Source organism: Miniopterus natalensis, chromosome 2 (genome assembly GCF_054644295.1).
Source record: "Miniopterus natalensis isolate mMinNat1 chromosome 2, mMinNat1.hap1, whole genome shotgun sequence".
Lineage (NCBI taxonomy): Eukaryota > Metazoa > Chordata > Mammalia > Chiroptera > Miniopteridae > Miniopterus > Miniopterus natalensis.
In genome coordinates this window covers 115862639-115882941 of record NC_142082.1, presented here as the reverse complement: position 1 = coordinate 115882941, position 20303 = coordinate 115862639, and positions in this window count along the sequence as shown.

Here is a 20303-nt window from a genome sequence, read left to right as displayed (position 1 = left end):
GAATTCATTTTTATATCTATTTTATAAATTTATATATTTCATAATTAGATATATATGTATATAATTCCTAGCTCTATTCACAAAAGGATGTAAAAGCAATGAAATCTAATTAGCAATGAGCACCCCAACCTCCAGATCTTAGTTTCTAAAAACTATGTCCATTCAAGGTAACCGGGCAGCATGCAGAAATTAATGATTTCAAGTTTGGAGCAGAAAAAAGATAAGGTGAACTTGAAACCTATTTTGCCAGAAACCGAAGAAGAACTTAAAGGCTAATGGGATTGTGTGAAAAGGCATAGGTCCCACTCTGATAGGCTCACACTGTCCAAATGTAGGACTGTTTGAACATCAAAAGAATAATGAAAATGATGAGTTATAGAATAATAGAATCTAATAAATTAGATGAAATGATAGGAATTATAGAATTAGAAAATCAGCAATTTTTTAAACCACCAATTTAATAACTGATTCAGGAAAGGATCATTAATGCATTTTGAAACTTTGTTTTAGGGTTGCTTGGGTGTATGGTGTTCTTGTGGTCACCTGTGAATTAAAAAGGGGGAAATATACCTTGGTAATGAAGAACTCTAGGGGACATCAACTTTACCAAGTGATCAAGTTTAGCTCATCAATGATGGGACAAACCTAAGTTATATGCCTCCTGAGGTGATGCAGAAGGAAGGACACAACATCACCTAAAAATAGTATTGTTGACACGAATATTTAACCTGAATCTAATCATGAAAACTAATTAGTCAAATCTTCAAGGTATTCTACACTACAACCGGCATAGGCATTCTACAAAAAATGTGAATGTCACAAAATACAAAATAAGAGCTGTTCTAGATGCAATAAGGAGGCAAGACGACTAGATGTAACATTTAATTTTTAGTTGATCTTTGATCAGAGGAGAAAAATGTCTATAAACTACATTATTGAGCTACTTGAGGAGATCTCTTATGCCAGATGATTGTTATTGTATTCGTGTTAAATTTCTTGGGTGACTATGTAGGACAATGTCCTTGTTCTTAGGAGACAATGACTAAAGTATTATGATGTTAAGTAATTAAGGATCAAGTCTCCTTATGTCTGCAATTTGCTCTTAGATTTTTCTGGGGGAAAAAGGCAAATCTGTATCTGTATTTATATCTGTGCATATGTCTATACCTAAATCTATAATTTTTTTGTCTATATGTATGCTTTTATCTTACCTACATTTATATCTATCTATGAAGCAAATTGTTATCAATTGATGAATCTAGATTAAAGGCACATGGGAGTTTTTTCAATTTTATTATAGGTTGGAAAATTTTAAAACTAAAGACCTTAGGGGAAAGTGCTCTCATTAATTACATATATTTTTTCCTAAATTTCATCATGTTTAAAAATTTAAAAAGTCTACAAAAATACACTGGTAATTCAACCCAATATTCAAAAAAAGTTATGTTCTTTACTCAAACTCACAGTTAAAATGTGATGGAGCTGATAATGCAAATCTAGACTCGAACGTGAACCGTTTGCCATTGCCATGTGATAAAACTGCCTCTGCGGCATACCTAATCACAATCTTTGATCCAGCTTGGGGAATACTAGTTCTATTTCTTTAATTTTCTGATCACAACCTTCTCATGACTAAGTTCTGACTTGAACTGACATTTTGACATCAATTCTCAGGGAAATTTTCAGTACAAAAAATAAGAGTGAATGAAAGTTAAAGTTCTAATTCTAGGATCTTAGGCTTTTATGAATTTTAAATATTGTTTTATCTCAAATACAGAAACATAAGATCTAATAAAATGTGTATGCATAATCTTTAAATCCAAAAGACCATAAATTGCTGAATAACAATAATATATGAATTTTAATGCATTAAGGTTTAATAGTATATATACAATATCATATTCTGATTATTTGAATATTATAATTCAAATAACTCAATTATTCAGTGTATTCAAATCCTAACCATTCCAGTAATTTCCAGTTTTTCTATATTTATTAAATTGGAATTTTAAAAATGAATAAATTCTGTCATTGGAATTATAGATTTTTAAAATTTTATTTTAAAATTCAATAATTAAAACTTATTTTCAAATATTTTATCTGTGAATGGATTTCTTTTCTCCTCATGATTTTTAGCCTCTGAAAGTCTCATTCACTACTGGAAGAGAGAATTCTGAAAGCTTTTACTTTGTTTCTCTTGTTAGGATTACCATTTCCTTTGCATTAATTAAATCAGAAAACTTGCCTTACATTCCACCTTGCTTTAACAGAGAAAGCATTGAGGAATGGTAGAAGAAGGAGGAGAAAGGTAGCTATAAACAAGAAAAAAACCCTCAAGAAATGCAATATAGAATGAACACAAATGTTTTGGTGTAATAAATTGAGATCATTCTAATTTGAATGAAGGAAATTTTGTGGATGCTGTAAAGGCACTATAATTTATAGGATTATGTTGGTTGAATTCCAATGCAAAGTTTTCTCAGTATGTAAAAATCTAGCTAAAATTCAAATCTGTGAAGCAAAGATTCAAAAATAAAGCTATTGCCCTAGCCGGTTTGGCCCAGTGGTTAGAGCGTCGGCCCACCGCCTGAAGGGTCCCGGGTTCGATTCCGGCCAAGGGCACATACCTTGGTTGCGGGCTCGATCCCCGGCCCAGGTCGGCAGGAGAGTGGGAGGCAACCAATCGATGTGTCTCTTTCACACCGATGTGTCTCGCTTTCTCCCCCTTCTACTCTCTCTGAAAAGCAATGGAATCCTCAGGTGGGGATTTTTAAAAAAAGTTATTGTTTGCTACCGGGGAGTAACTAAAATTATGTGTATGTATGTATTAGACAGGATTAATATCTGTATTAGAGATATAACTATATGTTATATTTACTGTAGATACACAACAGGGTTTCCTCTATTATACCAGTCTGCCAAATATATTTAATATAATTTAATATATGTACTTGACATTTATTCAGCATCAACTATGTACCAAGCATTGTGCTGGACAAATTTATATAAAATAAATGAAATAACCCTATTAATGCAGCCAAGTTGGAAAGAGGGTTTTACCATGCTGCTCATGTGGTCTTACCCTCTCCGCCCTGGACATTCTGAGCCTCCGCGTCCTCTCACCTGCCACCCAGAAGTCTCTCTAAAAGCCAAATAGAATTACTGTCTGTGAAAGCAAGTCATTGTCCTCGTGTTGGAACGGAAAAAGAATTGAGACGTACTGGTTATTACGCTTCTTCTCTCAACAGAGTTCTGTTATTTTCAGGTGTTCCCTGGGAGTCCATAATTATGCATGTTTTGATCGAATGTTTAGATAGAAATGCATTTCAGACTCTTCTTGATGGCCGCTTTTCTCTTGCAGTTCTCAGATGTGACCTTTTATCCTAATTCAAATATAGAACATGTGAAGCTAAACAGTGTTGCTGCTAATATTACCACTGCCATTTTTGCCTACTCCCTGTTTCCTTTCCTAAAGCAGTCAATTTAATGAATTTTTTCAAAAGGAATAGCAAATAAATAGCAAGATAAATAATACACAGAAAATGGCAGAAACCTTGACATAGGAGAACCTTTGAGAAAAGTGATTTGAATTTTTAACAACCCCGATGGCACAAATACACCTTGAATACTGTGTGATACAGCAAATATATTGAGCAAAATCAGGCAAATGGCTTTGATCATAACTCATTTTTGGAAAGAACACCAAATGGTTGCCTACTTCTTATTTTTGATCTACACAAGTGATTTTCATGCTATTTTAAAGTACGTAATTGTTTTACAAAATGTTTTTCTTCTGTTTCTCTAACCTCTTCTGTGGCATTCCAATCTAATGGATTAAGTTAAAAACTGTGAGATGTGTCCTCAAGGGTTTTCAAAGCAAACCTCACCAAAGGCCCAAGTCAGAGTGCTATCACTGTAAGCACTATTTGCGTTTATTCAGTTTCCAAGCACGTGATTAAAAAGAACAGTTAAGGTGCATATTCAAAGGTATTATTGCACTTTGTAAGTAATTGTATTTCAGCATATTGTTTATTGATTTTCGGGGGATATTGAATATTGGTTTTTCCCAGCACTGACTAGAATATAAAATATTAGAGCTGATAGATCATGTATTAGAGGTATAAAACACTTGAATGATTAAATCAATTATGTAATGGACTACAAATAAAAAATAAGTGCTAGACATAAAGAAAAATCAAATCGTTTTTTCCCCTCTATGCAATATTCAGAGTACTTTTCTTTATTTCCTTCTGGTTGGTCAGAATCACATTTACATAGCACGTATACTTACTATGTTATGCTTTTAAACACAGAAATACAAAAGAGCCCCAGGCCACTGGGCTTAGCCTTGACTTGACAAGTCTCAGGTTAATTTATTCTACCAAATGTAGGGAGATCAGTTAATTAACTCTACCTTCCTTGAAATATCTCTATTGCAAATAAAGAAGAGTTAGACTATGTTTACTATCTGACTGAAATCTTTTAGAACTTTAACAATTTATTCTGTAGTTTGAAATTAGGCTTTTCTTCTAAATTGTTAAATTGTTCAGGAAAGCACCTTCTGAAGAATTTTAAATAACATAATTGGCTGCCAATTGCTCTGAACACACTGAACAATTTTCTTCCACTGAGAAGAAAATGAGTTCTTGGAAAAAAAAAAAAAAAAAAATCACTGAGCTATAACACACTGGAATGACAGTCCAAAAACCTAATAGTCAAAATTCTTTTTTTTTTTTTTCAACTTGCCAAGTAATCTGAACAAGCCACAATTTTCTTCTGTTTAAAATCATGGAAGACTCTGCCTAATTCTCTCTGTGGTTCTATAGGTAAAAATAATGGCTCTTAAAGGACCAAAGTCAAGAAGAAATTGGAAGTCTCCCCTAATAACTTTATTGTTTAACTCACAAATTAGGCCTAAAATCACCCAGGCCTCTCCTCAGCCTCCCATCTCCAACATTTCTGTTGGGGTTTTTTAGAGCTGTATCTACGGTCCCTGCTGACACCTAGTATTACTCACATTTTTACATATTTTCTAAAAATGGAAGTCCAGCTCAGCCCATGGATTGGCATGGCTATGACAATTAATTTGACTGTTTTTCAATTCTTCTCTCAGTTGCAATTGATGCTTACTTTCTGTCTCTAGTGTAGTAATCAGTGGCAGTGGCTTATTTGTCACAGTATTTGGAGCAATTACCTTTATAAACACTTTATTGTGAAAATTGTAATTTTGGAGACAATGACTTGCTCACCTTTACCTGCCATATGGAAATGGAATTTGACTTCCACCATCATTAAGAATTGCATTTTTGTGGCTCAAGTTCTTTTCTGCTGTCAGTCCAAGAAGAAGGGTTGTCAGAATTGGTCTTTGTTGGTCTTTCATTTCCCAAGCTTCCAGTAAATAAATGGAATGAGATTAAAAAATAGGCCACTTATTTTCAATTTTAGAAGATTCTATCCAATTCATATGATGAATCAAACTTAAAATAAGCTTACAGATTTAGAAAAATACAGTAGATTAATTGTAGTCCCAAATAAACATCTTTGTGGCAATTGCCATTGAGCTGAATGAACTTTTTTTTATATATATATATCTTTATTGATTCCAGGGAGAGGAAGGGAGAGGGAGAGAGAAAGATCAATGATGAGAGAGTCATTGATCAGCTGCCTCCTGCGCGCCCCTGACTGGGGACCGAGCCCGCAACCCGGGCATGTGCCCTGACTGGGAATCAAACCACGATCGCCTGGATCCTAGGTCGACGCTCAACCGCTGAGCCACGCCCAGCCAAGCAAGTTGAATGAACTTTTGAATAAATAAAAATTATTTTTCTGATATCATAATAATACAAGTACAGCAATCATAATAATTGAGGACATATATAAGCATTTGTCAATAACTGCTGCGTGCATTACATGTATTATCTCAATTTCTTCTAACAACTAGTAGAACATAGGCCATATTATTTCTATTTTATAAAAAATGAATCTTGAGATTTATAGAGATTATGTAATTTGCTTATGTGTATACATTTAATAAGTTGTAGATTATAATTAAGACTCCATCCATTAATGGGCTTTGTTACATTTATTAAAATACAATTTACAATAATGTTATGCTAAATTATAATTCCAGATGTATTTGAAATGATTATATCATAGTAAATGTTTATAAATAAATATGAAAGAATTAGGCAGACCTATCTCAAAAGGAGAACTGAGATTGTTTATTGAATCTACAAATTGTGAAATTTTATTGTAAGCTTTCAAAAATATCAGAAAAATGATACCATATTAAAAGAGTGACTTTTTCATAACTTTATATCTGAAATTATTATATATTGTATTTTATATCAAGATAGTAGTAATACACTTTTTGGATTGTGCAGTTTTATTATGACTTTTTTATTCTTTAATAATATTGAAATAATAGTAGAATGATAGCATTCCTCTGTCTTAGTCCATAATATTCTTAATTATTTTAAGTCAACAGTTATTAAAGATCTTATATAAGGATCAGACAGTGCCAGTACTATAAGTGTACTTTTATCACATATAAGAAAACAACAATATATGTGGAAAATATCTAACATGTGTTTTGGTAAAATGAATGAATGATTTGGATGAAATCTTTTATTAAAATTTATGTGGGTGGAGGTGGGCAAAGTGGGGGGTGGGAGGAAGTTTGCAATAATGTCAATATTAAAAATTTTTAGCAAAAAAACTACTAAAGGGAAATAATAAATAAATAAATAAATAAATAAATAAATAAATAAATAAATAAATAAATAAATAATAAAAGCTATGTCTATATTCAGTACTCAAGATCATAGGACTATAATATATATATATATCATTAAAATTGGAGATTATTTTAGGTTGTAATTTCTAAAGAAAAATAAAAGGCATGCTTAGTGTATAGCAGGTGAGAATAGTTTATTTATCAGGTTCATCTGAAAGTAAATGAAGAACCATGCCTCAGCAGGTCTGGGAGAGGAAATGAAATGTGAGTCAAGGTCCAGGATAATCCTGGAGACTTGTTTCTCATGGGCAGAACATGAGAGATCAGGGACACGTAGCTGGTAGTCCCTGGTCTCTCATGTTCTGCCCATGGCTTTGATCACTCATGACTTCTACTCAGGAGCTATTCAGCTGTGGTACCACTGGGTTTAGAGGCCAAATAATTCTGCTGTTGGAAAGCCTTTCTCATGCACTGTAGGGTGCTTAGCAGCATCCTTGCCCTCTGCCTACTAGATGCCATCTCTTTTCTGCGTTATAACACCCTGAATGTCTCCAGACATGTTCCCTGGGGCACAAAACTGTCCCTGGAGTCAACCTATGTTCACATGTCACATTCTCTCTCTCTCTTTCTGTCTTTTTTTTTTTTTCCCCCTCTCTCATACTGTCTCATAGTAAAACTCACTTCCAGAAAAAGAGAGCTTCCCAGAGAATGGGAGCATGCCTAACCAATATGGTACATAGTTTTTTTCCCCCACTAAAGTTAAATAATATCTTACTTCAAAGCCCTAAGGAACACAAAATAAACCAAATTAGAGACACGATTTCTCTTTATCCAATTACTATTTATAAAAATCTATTTTTTAAACTTAAGGGATCTTGTACAAATAATATTTTTAGTGGTAAAGAAAAATTTATTTAAAGTTCATTTTATTTCACTTCCTTTATTTCACTTCTGTTTATATTTTATTCAATCCAAGGAAAATAAAATTGACTACTTTTAATTTAAAATATAATTTTAATTTGATTTAATTTTTAAAAAGGAAATTCTATTTCTCTGTCTACCACTCTGTCAGTATAAACATGGAGACACTATATTTGAATGGATAATTTATATTCCAGAAACCTAGGTTTAAATTCAGATTGGCACTTAGCAGATCTTGGGGAGAAACTTAAATGTGAGTCAAGGTTGAGGATAATTCTAGAGATAGGCTTGTATGACCTTGGGAATTTACTTAACCCATTTTTGTCTTGGTTTTCATATTTTTGAATGGTAATAAAAATATACCAACCTTATAGAGCTTTTAGGATGACTAAATGAGTTTATGTTTATATAAAAATTGTGTTTATTACATACACAATTAAAATAATGAGCATATCTATATCTCTTAAAGTTTCTTTGTATGTCATCATCTTGTTTGTGGTGATCGTTTCATGGATGTCTTCAGATTGCAAACTCATCATATTGTACATTTTAAATAGGTGCAGTTTACTGTGTGTTGATTATACTTCAATATAGCTGAAAAATTTTAAGTGACCAGTAAACAAAAATATATTTATAATGATAGTCACCTAGTGATAAAAATGCTCATTTATGCATAGTGGTAGACTGTGAGGTTTGTTTACAATTTAATTAGAGTTTTATTGAATTAAATTAAACTTTTATTCTTTTCAGCATTGTTTAGATTTTTAATAATGAGTGCATAAGATCAACAAGAATTATTTATCATACTTTCTTACAGGGAATCATTTTGAATATAATAATGTGTTTACTATGCATTTCTAATTCTGAACAGTTGTCACTCTTCTTTAGACAGGCTTCTGATACACTACTCCTCATTCAGATCTCTGAGTATTATTGTCCCATTGTTATCCATTCGGCAGGTACATATCTAAGCGATGACTAACTTTGCCATCTCTAAATAAAATGTAACTTGCATAACTTTCCCACATTTTATATTTCTTTCTTGCATTCAGAAACAGCCCATAGAGGAAATGACCCTTCCTTATATTTAACTTAATAGCCTGGGGCAATTAAAATGCATTGTTGCTTCCTGTTTATATAACACAACTGCTAGGAACCACTTTTGGCTTAGTAATTTTTCATAAAGGAAGTATTAACTTCTTAAATTTCCTCTTCGCTCCTCTGGGTAAGATTAATTTTGTTTCCTCTATTGTTTGTTTCTTCTTGTTCCACAAGCTGTACAGGAACATGGCAATCTTCACTGAACTATCTCTGCCTCTGCGTGGGCCAAACTATCTGTTTCTGTGGCATAATGTCAAGAACCTCCCCCTCTTCTTTTCCCTGATCTTTTCATACTTGAAGCTGTAGGCAATTTGAATATTTTAAAAATGAGACAATTGTTTACAGGACAAACTTTTCACCCATAATGATATGGCTGCCAATAGCTTTATATATGTCAACATTTTAATCGGTGCCTATGTTAAAGACTCACCTTTTAAAGTTGTTTTTATTTTCATTTTTACAAAAATGTACATTAATTGTAAACATTTAGAAAATGCAAATTGTTATTTTATTATTTTAATTTAATTTAATTTAATTTAATTTAATTTAATTTTATTTTATTTTATTTTATTTTTCATTATCTCCCTGTGATATTGGCCATACCAGTGGCTGTCCCAGTGCCTACTTTTGTGTATGGACACAAGCTATGGGAACAGAGGTGCAACTGATTACTAGAGCGTACTCCTTACTGAATAAATAAACACAGAACAGTCTTAAATTGATTTCTTTTCCTTCCTTCCTTCCTTCCTTCCTTCCTTCCTTCCTTCCTTCCTTCCTTCCTTCCTTCCTTCCTTCCTTCCTTCCTTCCTTCCTTCCTTCCTTCCTTCTTCTCTCTCTCTCTTTCTTTCTCTTTCCCTCTCTCTCTCTTTCTTTCTTCCTTTTTTTTTTTTTTTTAATTTTTTATTGCCCTGTGAGCAGCTTAGAGCCAGTATATCTCAACCTCATTCAACACAATTATGCTTTTATTCAAAACATACTGTTTGGCCTTTTGGCAATAGTACTAGTTCATTAAGGCATAATTTTGCTTCCAGGTTCTATTTCATTCCCACAACTACTTCTTTAACATTTGCTACTTTCTCTGTTATCCTATTCTTTTGCTTTTCCCATTGTCTTTTAAATATGCTTGTTAAAATTCTCACCCTAATTTTCAAAACACCCCGTGATCTCATCTCATGTGGCTGCTGTGCCTGACATGGACCCTCTAGTTCCCTCAGATGAATTCCCATGAGTAAGTGGACATGCCACACCATTTACTGTATTAGATTTTTGTTGTGTTCTTTTTGCCATGTTCAGATAACTTGCTTGCTCTTGTTGGACAGTTTCTGAGATCTACTTTTGTTTTAAGGCCCGTTTCAAGTCCTATTTTCTTTGAATGTCCTCTGAGAACACATTTGTTCTTGTCCTACTCTGATTATCTTTAAAATTAAAGACAGAAATTAGTGGTGGAGATCATGCAGTTCAGTCTTTGGTGAGATCTGAAAAATTCAGTGAACTCTTCAGTGTTAACTAATGAGCTATTGCAGAACTGAGATTAGAATTTACATCTTTAAATTTTATATCATAAGACAGTGCTCTTTCCCCAGGATTATATGGTTTTGTTTTGTTATTTAAGCACATATTACTTTCTGGTAGTATTTTATTATCTTATTGTGTGAGCTTTATTTCCCAGTTTGGTAAAAGCTTCTTGAAAAATTAGGCTTATACTCGTATATCCTCCAAGACATAACTCAATCCAAGCCATAGGACTGTCATATGCTCTCTCTCTCCTCTTTCTCTCTCTCTCTCTCTAGTACAAAGTATAGACTTAGCAGATGGCTGTTATTTATTTATTTTGTTAAAGACTCCTTTTTTTAGAGGAGTTATAGGTTCATAATAAAATTAAGAAAAAGGTACAGAGATTTCTCATATAACCGCTGCCCCATTGTCAACATGCATAGCCTTCCCGTTTTCAACATCCCCCACCAGAATGGTACATTTGTTACAGTTGATAAACCTACATCACACATTATAATCACCCAAAGTCCAAATATTACATTAGGACATTAGGCTTCACTCTTGATGAGATGACTGTTTTTAAGCATTATTATCATGAAGTCTTCGTATACCCAGTATAAGCTCTGTTAAGAAATTTTGAGATCCTTTATGAGTGTTTAGTTTTGACCAAATATTAGATCATAACAATTTATTAGATGACACCCTGACTTCCTTTTTAATGAGGCCCATTACCTTTCTCTCTCTTGTTATGAGACAAGCACTCTCACTTCTCTACCAAAACAAGTCTCCATGAGAGGCCACAAAGCCATGAGAGGCCAGAGCTCAGTGTAACAAAGGCTTTTGCATATCTTTTAGGATCTGCCTCCTTTTCATCCCTGACCCGTTACAGAATTCTTATTAGCTCCAGTTTTTTGGTTGTGTGTATGTATATGTACATGAAATTGTGACAAGTTGTAGTCTCTGTATTCATTAGACAAGTTGCATCTTTGTATACATGTGTAGGAGTTTTGCCTCTTTCCTAATAGTCTCACAGTAAATATAGAACTAAGTCTACAAGACAGCAAATATGCGCATTCTGTGGGGGCAGACTGAGAAGCAGCTGCTGTTAGATAGTTGTGTGGAAACCACATGACTGAGTCGTAAAAGAGAGACTACAGGAAGAGAGAACATGTTCGAACGCAAGGCCTACAGTGAATTGCCCTTTCACTAGGGAACAGTCCCTCTGAACATCAAGTTAGTAATCTAAGCTATACTTTACTTTTAAAACTACCCATGCTTAAAATAAGTTGTCTTAGTCATTAATTAAATCATAAAACCACTGAATGAGCTAACTGACATCTTTGTAAAATGGGATTTAATTATAAACTTTAATCTTGGCAATGTTCCTTGAACGAAACTTAAAACTGCGCCCATAAATGTGTATACCCAGTAAAACGTAACCTTTCCACTTATTAGCAACACTTCCCTCACTTAAGGGGTTTCCTTTTTCGTAAGCTGCTGGCACGTTTAACCCACTCTCTACTTTATAGGTCCTTGGGAGACATATGTACTTTTTTAAATATGGAGACAGCATTCAGAAGCCTCTCAAATGACTTATGACTTAAAACTTGTTTAATCAGAATTTCAATTTGGGGAAATAGAAATGTTAAGCAGCAGCATGACACATTCCTTTTTACCTGTAATTTAATTTAACTTACTTTTTTTTACTATGAAATCATAAAGTTTATTACCTTTAGGAAAAATGAATTAAAGGGAAATCTTGCTTGCCTGCTGCAATATCCCTTCACACTTAAGCACACTCTCTGCTGGGAAGCAGACTGCCTCAGAGGAGGTACTCTACCCCTGAGAATGCCTGAGCCTACAGCAGGGGGCCCCCCTATCCTAGTGCATGCTCATCCCCTATATCTTCTTTTATAGCCGGCCCTAAAAGGAAGAGCTCTATAATGAAGGCTGTCCTGGGGTTTTGTTTAAATCAGTAAAACTAGGCTAACTTTGCTAATAATTGTCACCAAAGCATCCAGTGGCTCTTATACAATGCAAGTGAACAACTGGACAGATGTCTTCCTTGGCAGTCATTCAGGGTCCCAGGCAGATGAGTTTCTGTCATCTTTAACAAATGTATCCAAGGAGCCCCTGTGGGCCACCATCTCCGTTGGCTTGCAGAGAAATGTACTTAGTGAAGAAAGTGTGGTAGATTTTCATGGACCAATCTTGGCCACACTTAAGTATAAGAGAGGCAGGAAAACATGGTCTGGCTCTGTGTCCAGGAAGAGATGGTCATGGATTTGGGTGAGCAGCTGGTTGTTTCTGTGACACCCTTTCAAGTTCATTGTATCTCCACTGCTGCAGGATAGGGGCATGTTATCCTTGGACAGACCTTAAGAAAGTATTAGTCTTCCCAAAGAAGATCCAGTTAGGCAATTTCCTGGTTTTTGATTCAAGCAAGTACATCTAACTTCTTTAATGAAATTAGAACCATTGATATCAAATGCATGTATCTTCAAATAGACATAATTTACAATAGGTTTTACAAAGTTTGTAACCATATTTTCTATGTTTGGAATAAGTCAACCACCTCTATCTTCATGCAAGACTGTCCTTTTCTATCACATCCTTTCCCAATAATTTTAGGGCTAGATCAAAAATTCAAGGTCTAGCCCTGCCGGGCATGGCTCGGCTGTTGAGCATCAACCTAGGATCCAGGAGATCGCGGTTCGATTCCTGGTCAAGGCACATGCCCGGGTTGAGGGCTTGATCCCCAGTTGGGGGCATGCAGGAGGTGGCCGATCAATGACTGTCATCATTGATTTTCTCTCTCTCTCTCCTTCCTTCCTCTCCATGAAATCAATAAACATATACTTAAAAAAAAAAAATTCAAGGTCTAAAGAACTGGGTTGTGTTTTTAGATCACAAAACTCACCAGATTTCCAAAGGAGGTATTTTTATTTTCTTTCATTTGGAAAGAATTATACTGGAATGACTAGTTTTACTGTCCCTAGAATGTGAAGAAATGGCATGCTGGTGAAATTGGAGGCTTCAGAGGACTTTACACCAAGTTTTGTTTTATATTATTCAAATCAACATAATTTTTCTGATAGCAAATTATACCAAATTCACTTTTTCCCCTCCCCCTATCTTTTACTGTCAATTGGTTTACTGTTTTTGGAAATAAGAAAATTCTGAAGCTTAAAAAAAAGTTCCTTCTAGCTGGACCGGTCATCTATTGCCCCTGTGATGACTTTAATCAGCGAGCATGGCTGAACCAGCTCTTCCCTGTTGTTAGCAAAAGTAGAGCTCCAGTGGGGCCTCCACCCCTTAGTGTCATTCCTAATAGTGACCCCCAGCAGGTAGGGGTCTCAGTCCAGATCAGTTCAAGAGGCCCTCTTGTCCTTTGTCAAGTTTGCTTCTGGTAGCTACCACTGTGTACAACTCTTTAAAGAGGTTTCTTCAGTGGGGTGGCCAGCTGTACCAGTTTGCTTAGAGCTGAGGGGTCTCCTGGGATACTAAAACTAGGAGAATCCCTGGCAAACTGGGATGAGTTGGTCCCTTAAGAATACTCTTAAGGTTCTCCAGAGCTGCCAGGTAACAAAAGCAGCACAAATACACTTAATTGCCCCCCAGCATCACAGCTCTGAGGCAATAAGCCTCAGCTAACTTTCCCTTGGTTCAACAGAAAGTAGTTCTCAAATTGTGATTCCACAACCCCAAGTCAGAATCAGGGTGATTTTAAAATGCAAATCCCAGGGTTCCATCCCAGGTCAAACCCCAAATCTCAGCAGACAGGGCCTGGAATCCTACATTTCTAATAAGTAACTCTTGGTAAAATTTGTACGTAATAAAATTTGGGCTGTATCTGTTACAGAATCTATTCATAGGGTGACAAGAGACAACCCCCTTTCCACCTGTCTGGATCAAGTTTAGGTAACTGTAGTGTTTGGCAAAAGCCTCACACTTTTTAATGCACTCAACTTTATTTAAGAAATATAGATACTTGTGCCAATGAAGCCTCTCAAGTTATAGTTACAGGAATGTTTGGTGTATAAATGGAATTCCAAACATCTTTGTCTCAGTGTCTCCCCCAGCCCCATCCCAACCAGGGCTATCATCTAACCTCTAAGCTCCTATCAGGTCCTCCTTTCCCTTGCACATTTCACAGCAGCCATTATTAATATTCACTTTACTACAGTCATATCTCTACCACTGTCAAATCTTTCTGAAAGAAAGCTGTATTTTTAAAAACTCCTGGCTATTTTTCTTGTGATTTGTTCTGTCTCACGGTAGTCACCCCAGAGCGAGCTCTCTCCCACCCCGGAACCTGAGCTCTGGGTGATGGCCTTTCTCAGGCTGTGTCAGGCACAGCATGTGCAACTCTTCTGAGACACACAACAAACAGGCCTCCTGCACCTTCACTGCCTCTATGCGGACCATAGGCTTTTCTATTCGGGGAGGGAGGACGCAAAGCTTCTCTAGGTTTCAACTTCTTTTCTTGATTGCCAGGTATTAGCTAAGACTTTCCTTTGCGGGACAACAGTTTCTCCCTAATTTATTTTTGTTTTCTTTATTTTTTTAAAAAGCCTGTGGGGAATGAACAGCCTGTTATTGTAATCGGTCTCTCCACTAGATGGCACTCCTGGGTTAGCTTTGTTTTCAGTTTCCACCAATGCAAGCGACTGATTTTTACATCAGAGCAGGAACAGAAAGCCTTATTTATGTTTCATAAATTACTTGCCTGATTACAAGGACAAAAATATTTCATACTACTCCAGGAATTTAGGTATGTGTTGTACTGTTAAATCTAAGATAAGTATATTGTGATATATTTGAGGGTATATATTATATTGCAGGTGAGCAGTAACAAACAGGTGAATGCCTCCTTCGAGCTTCCCGACTATTTGCTGCTACAGACCAAAGAGTCATAAAGAGCAAAGCGTCTCTTGCCACAAAGATGGAGCCTGGGCCTTACTGTATCTCTCACTGAGACACCTTATTTCTTCCTGCAGCCTGACTTCTGACTCCTAATTGAACAGCACAGCCACCATCCTACACCTTTTCACTACACCTCGCTTTCTCTCTTCATTCTCTACTTACACTAAGTTTTAATAATGACTCTGATTGTATTTTATATTTATGATTCCAGTTCATGACTAATTAAATAGAAAATAAGTATATTTCCAGAAGATATGGCTAGGACTTTGGAGGAAGATGATTTTTAATTTTAAATGCCCTGCTCAAATTAGCAAAATGACATTTAGCAAATAGCAGAACTTACAGGTAGGAAAAATGGAAGCTTAAAAAACCGTGACCTTTGATTAATAATTATCAGCAAGTAGAATTCAAGGTATAAAAATGTAATAGGTGCATCCCTCTTAAGACTCTTAAGAAAATGGTGAAAGTATATGAAAATGTATAAATAGAATTGTAGCATAGAGGCTATAGAGACAAATTCTCAATTATTATACTCAGTTCTAATTGGATCGTAGTGAGATTATGAGAATAATAATGATAAGCTATCTAGAGAATCAAAAAGCCAGTGAGATCATTTAGCATAATTAAAGCAGTAGTAGCTGTGGCATTCTTTAGGTGAAGGTAAATCCTAGAGATCAGTAGCCCTTTCTTACATTTTATTTGTTCCTGATTTTGATAATGCTGTAGACATTCTCTGGAACTACTTCTGTGTCTTCAGCAAATTACTTAACCTCCATAAGCCTCTTTTTTCTTATCTGTAAAATTGTGATCACAGCATTCAGTTTGCAAAGCATTGGTGAGATTTCAATTATAAAATGTTTGTAAAAGGTGAGTAAAGCAAATAGCAGATTATCTGAATATACTGTCTTTATTAGTATAGTGGGATCTCAATTAGTGGTAAGTATTAATATTTTTATAATTTGCCTTCTTTAAATAGCTGTTGATAAATAAGCACATGCTGGATCACTTTGCTTTTATACTTTAATACTCAGCAAGGAAACTCTAATTTCTTGCCTATAATTTATATGGGAAATAATTCTCTTATTTTTACATTTGTAGAGAGAAAAAAATGATGACAGTGCTGGGGTGAAGGCAGGACTGAGACATCAAGTGAGATTTTAATACCTCAAAATAATGAGATATAAAAAAGAGAGGGTTCAGAAATTACAAATTAGTGGGTACTAGTGGCCTCCAGAGGTGAAAACACAATTGAAAAACTGGTTTGATATATTAATAAAGTATGGGTTTACTCATCAACCCACCTTGTCCTCTGTCATGTATTAAATTTGCAAAAAACTCATTTTAATTTTACCAATACAAATAAAATATATACAATTAAGATGTTTAAATTATGGAGGCCATTCTAGACTTTTAAGTTGTTTAATAACTGAATGTCTTCACTTTCACATGGATGTTGTCTTTGAATGTCAATCATCAATTTCCAAGGTGCTAAAACTAGATGATTTTTTTTTTAGTTTTTTCAGTTGGGTAAGTTTATTCATTTTATTCCAGCCTTTTGGATGTATATACATAGTTTGAAGTAGCTTTCTAGGTTTCTGTCATTTATAGGGAGTCATGTTGTCAGAGAATAAAAATGAATCAGTTGTTTTGCTAATATTGCCTTCAACAAACTATTTTTCTTTTAGTTTTAAAACATGAGGATTTAATAAGTATATCTGGGAAAATGACTTGCTGAAATTTTTTTTCTTTGCCATAGTGAAACTTTAGTTGGGTTGAAAGTTAGACTTACGTTATCACTTCAAAAGAGGCTGCTTATAGAGTGTCCCAAGTAACAAACCAGTCATGCTATGAAGTGTGGACACCTGAAGAGCATAGATGTTAAGTGATGTGAACTTGCTTCCCTTTCTTTATTTCTGACCACTTTTATGTCTTGCAATGACATTCTTTATTCCCACCATCCCTAAAATCAAGAAACTTGCCACAGTGTGTAATTTTAATCAGAATAGTTTGTGTTCAATTATTCAGTTCAGGAAGAGATAACTAAATACAGGGCCCTGGACTCACTTCCATGAACATGTGCCCCAATTTGACAGTGATGTTAATGTAAAATTATGAAAATGAATTCTTTTCATCCAATTTATTAATATGTTAAGTAAAAATTTAAAAAATAATTTACTGGAGTTAAGGTAAGAGAGCACTGAAATTAGGCATATTCAGAGTTCTAATATTTGTAAATTTTCTAGAAGCCAGAAGTCAGCAAAATTGGAAAAAGTACAGGAAAAAACCCTAAACTTTAATTGTTTTGAGCAAGATTTTGTAGAGCTATGAAAAATATTAGAATTGTTTGAATGGTGTGGCTTAAGGGAGCACTTCTCAAATTTTTAAAATGTCCAATTTAAGGCAAATAAAAGGGCATACTTAATAAAGCCAGAAAGAACCTTAGCATTTTATTAACCCAAGGAATGGTTTTAATTTTGCAAAGTGCACAATTAGTATTGATGCTACTTTCCTCTTGGAAACTTCGCTAATGCCTACCAATAACTACACATTTCTTATAGTTCTGGTCTTAAAGGCTGGACTACTGATAGGAATGATTGATAGTGTAGACAATTTTCCAATTTTCTTTTCCATTTTAGAGATAACATAAGAATCAATCTATTCATAATTATCAATGAACACCACATTTAAATGTAGAGCACAATTTAAATAAGGTTTTAAACAAATAAAAACAAAATACATTTGAAATCTTTCTCCATATTACTCACTTTACAAACGTCTGCTACTGTGCCTCTAGTTTTCAAGCCTGAATTAAATGCTAAGTTCAGCAGAGCTGTTGAGTCTTTATTTTTAATCAAAAAAACTTTCAGGGTTTATAATTAAGTCTGGATCTATCTCTTCAGGATGACATCTGTAGTCCTTATTTTATTACTAATTTTCCTAGTCACTTGCTTGGAATTAGGGAGGAAGGGAGGAAAGGAGGGAAGGAAAGGAAATGATGGAAAGAATAAAAAGAACCAAAGAGGAACAAGGAGGGAGAGAACAAAAGAACACATTGACTTCTGCTGTTCTCACCTCTCACACCTCTTGGGATCTGAGTGTAGAAAGAGCTTTGATTATAAATGGACACATCAAAAACATGCAGCTTCCTTAGCTTACACAGTTGCAACACCTCAACTTTAGGACTCTTAAGATAATTCACAAGAATGTTCTGTGGATTAATTTCAAACATAATTCAACCGTAAACATGTAGATACTACTGATTTATATAAATGTCTCAATGAGGTCTTTTTTTTAGTCTACATGGGATAGCCCATGAAGAAACCTCATGCCTAAGGAACGTGTCCTCTGAGCAATGGCTACTTCAAATTCATCTGTAAATAAATTCATGGAAATACACTATATCATGGGTTATATAGGGAATGCTCTGGAACAAAGAGATTGATTCAAATGACCATCATGCCCCCCTGTACCCCTAGAATTATGAGGAAGAAATAACTGTCTGGGACGACTGTAGATATTCCTGAGTTCTTGAGTAGCAGCCAAGTTAAACTGTTGTCCATCTTGTAAATATTTTTCTCTTTAGCTGAATTTTTCAGAAGACAAGTTTCCGCATTATGGAGAGTATGAGTCAGCAGAAATTCTCATCCCTTTCAGATCCAATTTATTTTCATAACAAATATTCTGCAATTAAATTCACAGGTAATATAGCTCATCTAAAAATGTAATTTGTAAATCTACATAATGCCTATTTGTAATATAAAAGACAATAAAAAGAAAGAAGTAGATGATGAAATGATCTTCATTTCCATATATAAATATTCAGGACAAATGTGCTAGAAAATTTAACAAAATAATTAGACGTTTGTACTTAAACACAGGTATCATAATCAACAGCTAAACAATATAAATGAATACAAGGGTTTTGTTTTGGCAACTAAAATACCATAATTCCATGAATAATTTTGTTCAATGTCATGATTTTCTAAAATGGTAAGCAAGTCTTAATCAAGTTCCAGAAAAAAATAAAAATTATAGTGTTTTCTTATTTTACGGTACTTGTATTCTAGAAAAGTCAATGTGTGTTAAAATATTTAAAATATTATGTTTTATTTGAAAAATAGAATTGAGTTCATGTAGGTGACGTGACAGTTTATAGTAATCTTAGCATACAACTATCAGGTTTCTCACAGAGGAAAGAATCCATTTCTGAGTTGAAGATTTCTCTCTTAACCCCTATAAGACACTATATAATATTGAGGAAGGGGAGTACAACAGATAGAATAAAGACAACTAAATTGTAGAACAGCTCCAGGTTTTCTTAATATGTCTCTCAAGTCCACACTTCATCTCCCACTTGGTGACATATACTGGCCCCTTTCAGGAGCTCCTGGTCCAAAGCAATGATGTTACTTAGGTCAAGTCCATTATCCTTGAACATTATTTGTAGTTCTTAAGAGCTGAACACACTATCCATAATATATAAGTAGTAGTTTATCACTTTCCAATATCAGTAAGCTATCCAAAAGTTTCTTAGTTAGACAATGGGGCAGAGATTGCTGCTAGCCCCAAACATCTGTCACCAGTAGAGAGATGGTTTGGTACGGCAGCTTAGAATCAGACAAATCTATTTTCCAGCCTTAACTTTGCAAATTACTGAATGTTCAATATATTACTTAATCACTGTGAAGTTTTCTATCTGTACTTCATGGGGCTGTCATAGGATTAAACAAAGTTTAATTAGCAGGAGCTAACCTTCTCAATTTACCCCATTCTCTTATAAAATATTGCAGGAACAGAAATAGAAAACCCCCAAGAGGATGTGATGATAGAAAACACAAGTCAGAAGGAAAAGTAAGATTTCCTAGGAAAGCAGAAAGTAGAAGTATCAAACTATAAAAGAGATAATAAATTAATACCTAACTCCCTTCTCAAAATTAAGATTTAATTCTTTTACTTGTCCATGTAAGAAGTGACTAGAACTGTTGCAGCTTATACAAAGGAGACCAGAGGGAGGTGGTGGTTCTCGGTATTGCCTGTGTAGATTTGATGTGTACTACTTTTTTTTATTTTTTTATTTTATTTTTATAATGGGCTTGAAAGGAATAAAGATAATTGGGAATACTTT